General features: G+C 39.0%; 1 pseudogene; it reads right to left on the reverse strand.

The window, feature by feature from the left end:
• Nucleotides 1-347: 347 nt before the first annotated feature.
• Nucleotides 348-851, reverse strand: LOC148008629 (pathogenesis-related protein 1 pseudogene; annotated as a pseudogene).
• Nucleotides 852-6,785: the final 5,934 nt, after the last annotated feature.

Below are 6,785 nucleotides of genomic sequence, written 5' to 3' on the forward strand. Positions count from 1 at the left end.
AAGCCATGGGTGGGGATTTATGAGCATGTTGTGCGCCACTTCAATCGACTGAGATGATAATCGGATTGCCAGTACGGCCAAGATCGATGAGCGCAACCAAAAGAGGAGGTAGGGAGAGCGCAGGGAATCCAGAGAGACTCTCGAACAATATTAATATAAAAAGGACCCCAAGACGAATGAATTATGCCGATATTAGCCGCTGATGAGGCCATACACAGTAGGATCAGTGAACCAGGCAAATAGTTACTTATCGCAGTGGAAATAAAATTAAAGAAATTCTGGTAGTCGCTGCTCATGCTTGTAATTAAGAATTTAATCAGGCGGACCTACTTCTAGAAACTAGCTAGTTAGTAGGGGCGCTCGCCGATCACGTTGCCCGGGGGATAGTACTCGCAGACGGCAAGGGTGTCGCCGCTGGCGGGGCAGGTGTAGGAGGCGCAACCCACAGATGTCGTGGTGCGCCACACGATCTGGGTGTAGTGGCCGCACATGGAGCCGCCGTCGCAAGTGTTGCTATCGTAGTGGTAGTGAGGCTGCTCCGCCAGCCACATGCTCACGGCGTCCCCCGGCGTCCAGTTTCCGCCAGCACCGCCCCAGAATAGGTTCTCGCCGTACGGCCCGCCCGAGTGCACCATCTGGCACTGCACCTGCATCGCCTAGTTGTAGGCGTAGCTGGCCAGCTTGGCGTCCCATGTCAGTGGACTCAGCCCCAGCGCAGCCCGCGCTCCGTTCTGAGGATCCAGATAAGCCGACGGCGAGCCCGTCATGGTTTGCGCTCGGACATTAATAATGTTATGGGCATCATTCAATGCTAGCAACGTAGCCGCCATCAGCATCACCTTCATCACCATCCTGATCGAGAATTGCGCTAGCAGAGCGGCCACTATAGTACTCCTCTTGGTAGCTATATGAGCAACATGTACCCGATCAACTTTCCTTATCTTGTGGTACAACCGCCAGTAATTAGCTGATTCAGAAGCTAGCACGGTTAATGATCGGGGCTGATGAGATGTATTATATTATGGCCGGTGGAGGGGATACTAGCACACAAATATTGGTAGGAGAGCCAGCAGCTCCTGCTAGTGTTGCAGCAGGAGACAAGTCAAAAGTCTGTACTAGTGCGCGCATCAGCAGTAGCAGTGGGCAATATAGCTGCGTGCAGAATCCTGAGCGTCGACCCAACTTAAATAGACGCTGCATACGACATGCGGCGTCTTGTAACGTAATGAATGAATGAGAGAGAGGGAACTCTTTTGCTTTTCCATTTTCTGTGGTACAACAAGCAACGTCTCCGTCCTGCGCCAGCTCCCGCTGATTCTAAATCAGCGTATAAGCACCTCGTTATTATTAGTCCTCTTGGCGGGCAACCCTAACGTTCATTTCTGTTCTATTGAATAGCCCGGTTTGAAAAACATTCGCGTGGCGCTGATTGAAGCTCAAAGTTAGAACTTAGCAAGGGTCTCGCGGCACTTTTTCTTCATGCTATAACGGCTTATCAACAAGGGCGCGCAATAGCATCGCCTTTTGTTTTTTGAAAATCTTGACAGTATGTTTGGAGGAGCTTAATTTTTGTTGCTTGCAAATGCGTATTTTTTATCTCAAGTATTGTTTATTTCATACCCATTTAATATTGCATTTTAATGTGATCAATATTAAGAGAGCGTTTCTCATTAGGTAATTTGTGTCATGTTCTCATGCAAGGGTAGTACGAATCACTAACTATTATTATCACTGTGTCACAAACAAGTACATAGAATCTAATCAAAGTGATCTCAAAGAGCTGAGCAAACAATACTACCATGAAGAGAAAGCTCTAACCGCTTAGTTTCTTACACTTTCATAGTTTATGTTTTCAAATAAAAGCTATGAATACAATGGTACACAAATAATTTTTTTTGTTAAGGGGCAAATACTAATATATAAAATCACATAAGTGCTTTCCACATTCAACAACCATGATAATATTTAATCATCCCAATAACTTAATCACAATAATATTTAATGATCTCAATAATGGTAAACAAGGTGCAGACATTAAAAATTTGTTTAAGACATACTAACAAGAGAATCACATGAATAGCATGTAATAAAATAATTTGTGCGTTGCTCATTTTCTACAAATCATGTCAATCAAAAAGTTAGGAATTCTCCCTACTTTTTTTAATAGGCCAAACTTATTATTAGAGATTAAAGAATTTGTGACACCCTTGGAAACAAGCAATAGTACATGACATTCATACCTATTGCCTTGCTAATGCACTTGATGTTTTGATGTGTATTGCCTCGCATTTAGTGTTAGAGCACTACTGAGAGAGAGAGAGAGACACACACACACACACACACACACACACAAGATTAAGTTCAATTTATCTTCCCAATCAAAATGACCATCACCTAGAAAAGCTCCATTTCTAGGCAATTGCTTCAATAAAATACAAAAACACAAAACAAGAAATCATTGAATGGCTTTTGTTTGTCCAAGTTTCAAAAAGATATCACACATGTCCATAGCCTCTCACACCTCTAGATTGCTTGTCATGGCATATGAAGAAATCATATTTCCATCTATCAAAGGAGATGACACATTCTAAACTTATATAGCATCACGTCCATCATCCTATATATGTATATCCTCTGACTTTTGAACATTTTCATAGACTACAAGCATGTCCTGTGCATCATGTGCATGCATCAATTTTTCAATCTCTAGTTGATTCACTACATCAAGTAATACATGAGTCTCAAAGGCTTCCTCATAAGCACTCATGAAGTTTGCATATGCAATGTTCATCTCATCCTCTTCAAGCTCTTCCAAGGCATCCTCTGCATGGCACCTTAAAGCATCAATAGTATTAGTATAAACATCATTTGCAAGGCAAGAGCTAGTAAGTAGGTAACTTTCCTTTAAAATATTTGTATGTACTTTAAAAACCCAAGAAAGAAGCTATGAAACGCTAGAGTATATGCCCTATCAGATCCTATAAACGAGTAGCAAAAACTCATATAAAATAGTCTAGGAGATTAACTATTAACTTGATTTCTCTCCCGACAATTAGCCCTCAAGGAGACTATGACTTGAGTCAAATACACCTCAACTTATCTAGCAAAGAATCTAACAATGCAAGACCATCGAGTGTAACCCCTAGTTTTTAGAGCATAGAGCTCAAGATAAAACCTAATACACAACTCCTTTGAATGTGCTTCACAAAAGATAGATGCATAAGAGGTGAGAACCCAAGGGGTTTCAGTGGCTTATTAAATTCTTGATTAGAAGATCCTTGAATTGACAATGTATAAGGATCTCAACATGGTCACCTATTACCACATCAACCATTGGGTTGAATGCCTCACTAGGTTTATTCTACATTAGGCCACAATACTGCCCTAAATTTTCATCACATGCTCCTTCTCGAATGTCTTTTGTTTGAAGCTCTCAAGTCATATCATGTGTGCATAAACTCCTTGGCCAAAAGTGATGAAATAAAGTATGCTCCCTTACTCTATGTATTTATATAGCTTGAATCACATTCTCCCAATGCATGAGTACTCATTTTATCTAAATAGCATAGATAGATTTCTCTCCTTTGTCTTGCAATTGATCTTTCCACAAATTGATATACTTTTTTAAGCCTTCCATAAGCTTCTCATTGTCTTTCACATACTCAAAAGGTGTCAATACTTCTAGGACACCTTTAGAAATGTTGGGTCCTCCTTGGTCATTTCTTTTCCATAGTTCTATACCACTTTCCAGTAACTATAAGAGAGAGAGAGAGAGAGAGAGAGAGAGAGAGAGGGAAAGAGGGCGAAGGGAGGGGAGAAGAGAGAGGACTGTGTGAGATGAACTAAGAAAATAAGTGATAGAGTGAAAAAGAGTTAATTAGGGTAGAAGATAAGATGATGTTATTTTTCTCCACTAGCCAAGCTTCTGTATAAATGTGTTTAAATATCTTTGATCAATTCTTCTTGAGGGAGAGAGAGAGAGAGAGAGAGAGAGAGAATATTTTGAATAGAATAGAAGATAAGATTGGTTGCTGATTAGAGGTAGATTAAAAGCTAAGATTACAAGCAGATTAGGGGTTGATTAGGGTCTATCATGGTGACTGAAATCAAGAGAAAGAGACAAGATCCAATTGGGTAAAAGAGAACAAAGATATAGTGAATCAAAGGGGTGTAATTGTGTGATTTGAGGCAATCTAGAATTAGCTGCATGCTGCTGGATTGATGCTGACCTGCTGCTCCCAAATATTTAGACATTCTTGCTATTGATCAGAAAATTGGCATCGACTCCTTAGCTTACTATTAATCAAAGAGGTGTAATTGTGTAATGTTAAAATTGGCATATATTTTTCTTTACAGGATGCAAGTGTAAGATGTACCAAGAGAAAGAGAGATATTTACTTTCAATTGGAGGATGAATATGCACCAATGTTCAAATAACTATGGAAAGGGATGATGCAATAAGATACAAGATGCAACAAGAAAGAAATGCAGGGAAAAAAAATGTGGACCTTTGGGTTGATGGGTGCATTTATCTGTTGAGAGAGAGAGAGAGTACGAGAGAGATACACAAGACATGCTCCCAAAGAATGATTCATATTGATGTAGAGTTAGTATATATAGGTGAGACCAAAGTCAAGTGAGAGATGATATATATAGTTGATCGCTAAAAATAGCAAGATGTTTGCTTGTCGTAATCAACATCATTAACGAAGACGAGCGATTAATAAACTTTAATTGGGGATTAACGAACTGTAATTAGAAATACAGTTTTAAATAAAGAATCGCAGATTCGAGCAGAATTGCTGTCTTGAATCCTGAACTGTCATAACTTTTGATCCAGAACTCCGATTGACAAGCGGTTTTGACACGATTAACTAATACTTCTAATTTGAACAAGTTCATGTATCAAATCATCACTTGTGCAAAGAATTCAATCAAGTATAAACAATGAAACAACTTATCTTCCTTGTTGTTGCTACACATCCATAGCTCTGATACCATGTTGAGAGAGAGAGAGAGTACGAGAGATATACACAAGACATGCTCCCAAAGAATGATTCATATTGATGTAGAGTTAGTATATATAGGTGAGACCAAAGTCAAGTGAGAGATGATATATATAGTTGTAACATTATCCACCCGATCCAATCACTCAAAGGCTACCACAATTTGAAGGGCTTACATCATTTGTAAAGTTTGTTTGTGAAGGCAATGAAGGATTGTATGGATACACATGCAGACTTGTCACACAAGGATTAGCCGGGGTTCATCAAGCCTTAACAAATTTGTAGACAAGATTACAAGGGAATATGCAGTCTTTGATGGAAAATGATAGATTATTGGCTGAGAAGAATAAGGAGAACCAGAGCCTACAACAAGCAATGTCTGTCATTAAAGATGCTATGCATGCTACACATGTGCAAAATATGGAGTTACAGTCTAAAGTTATGGACTTGGAGAAGGAGAATCGAAACATAAAGAGGAAGCTCACAAAAACTTTGGAGATTGGGCCCACTTTAAAAACCAAAGAAGCACGTTGGCACATTTGATTAGTTAAACCAATTCACTAATTAACCAAAGGAAGTGAACAATATCATAGATGCAATCTGCTACAATGAGAAATATATTCCCTCATGCAAAGAATGGTACTATTGCCAAAGTCCTAAGTAAGGATATTGTCAAAAATGCATTAGAAAATCGTAAATTCAGGGACATTATAGATGGTGTCGCAAGTGAACATCTTAGGGATATGAGCAACTTGTTTACTGCTATAGATGCTTAGGGATTATTTGACAAGGTGGGAATGAGTTCTTAGTCATATAGTATGCTCTATCAACAATTGCTATAGATTCCTATAACAACTTGTTTACTACTATAGATGCTTAGGTATTATTTGACAAGGTGGGAATGAGTTCTGAGTCATATAGCATACCCCAACATCGATGAAAACCATTCTTTATACTTTAATATACAACTAGAGAATGAAATATGGTGGCTTGCAGCATTTGAAGTACTAAAGGAGAACCATGAAAATGGAAGAATGTAGAGGCAAGCTTAAGTTTGTCCTCAACTTGATGAGAGTGAGATTATTAAGGGGCAAAAACTTGAACATGTGACTATAACACTTATGAATCGAGTAATGGATCTCAACATTGATGAAAACCGTCATTTATACTTTAGTGTATAGTCAGAGAATGAAATATGGTGGCTTGTAGCATTTGAAATACCAAAGGAGGATCATGAACTACTGAAAGTTTTTTTAAATCTCACTAATACACCCAGTGTTATTCAACAGCAAAATAATGGAGCAATTTTACACATCGAGGGGTTTGGGGACTATCAAGTTGAATGGCATCTTGCAAGTGATTTAAAAACATTAAAGTGTATGTTTGGTTTATCAAATACAATGAATGAAAAATTATAGTGCATATGCTGCATGCAAACTAGGAAGAAAGGGAAAGGTGAAAAGAAAGAATGGCTTGCCAAGGAAGGATAACAAGGTGCTCCAACACGTGATAAAAAAGTCATGAGAAATGGAATGCTAGTTCTAGTGGATCCAAACTGGTGCTCTATTTTGGAAACAACTAACAAGGGTTCACTTTTGCACATTGCATTTTTTGGTTAGAATAATTGAGAAGCTAGTATATGAATATATATGCTTTGCATACAAGATGCAATCTATGTCAGAAGTTGATGCTACATGCAAGAAGGTAGAACGAGCACTACAACAGAAACGAGGCATAGACGTGCATGTTAGACGCGCAAAGTCGGGCGCGTCTATCATA

This window comes from Lygodium microphyllum, unplaced genomic scaffold, assembly GCF_053477565.2.
Source record: "Lygodium microphyllum isolate KBCC unplaced genomic scaffold, Lygodium_microphyllum_v1.1.10 scaffold_107, whole genome shotgun sequence".
In the NCBI taxonomy this organism is placed as follows: Eukaryota; Viridiplantae; Streptophyta; class Polypodiopsida; order Schizaeales; family Lygodiaceae; genus Lygodium; species Lygodium microphyllum.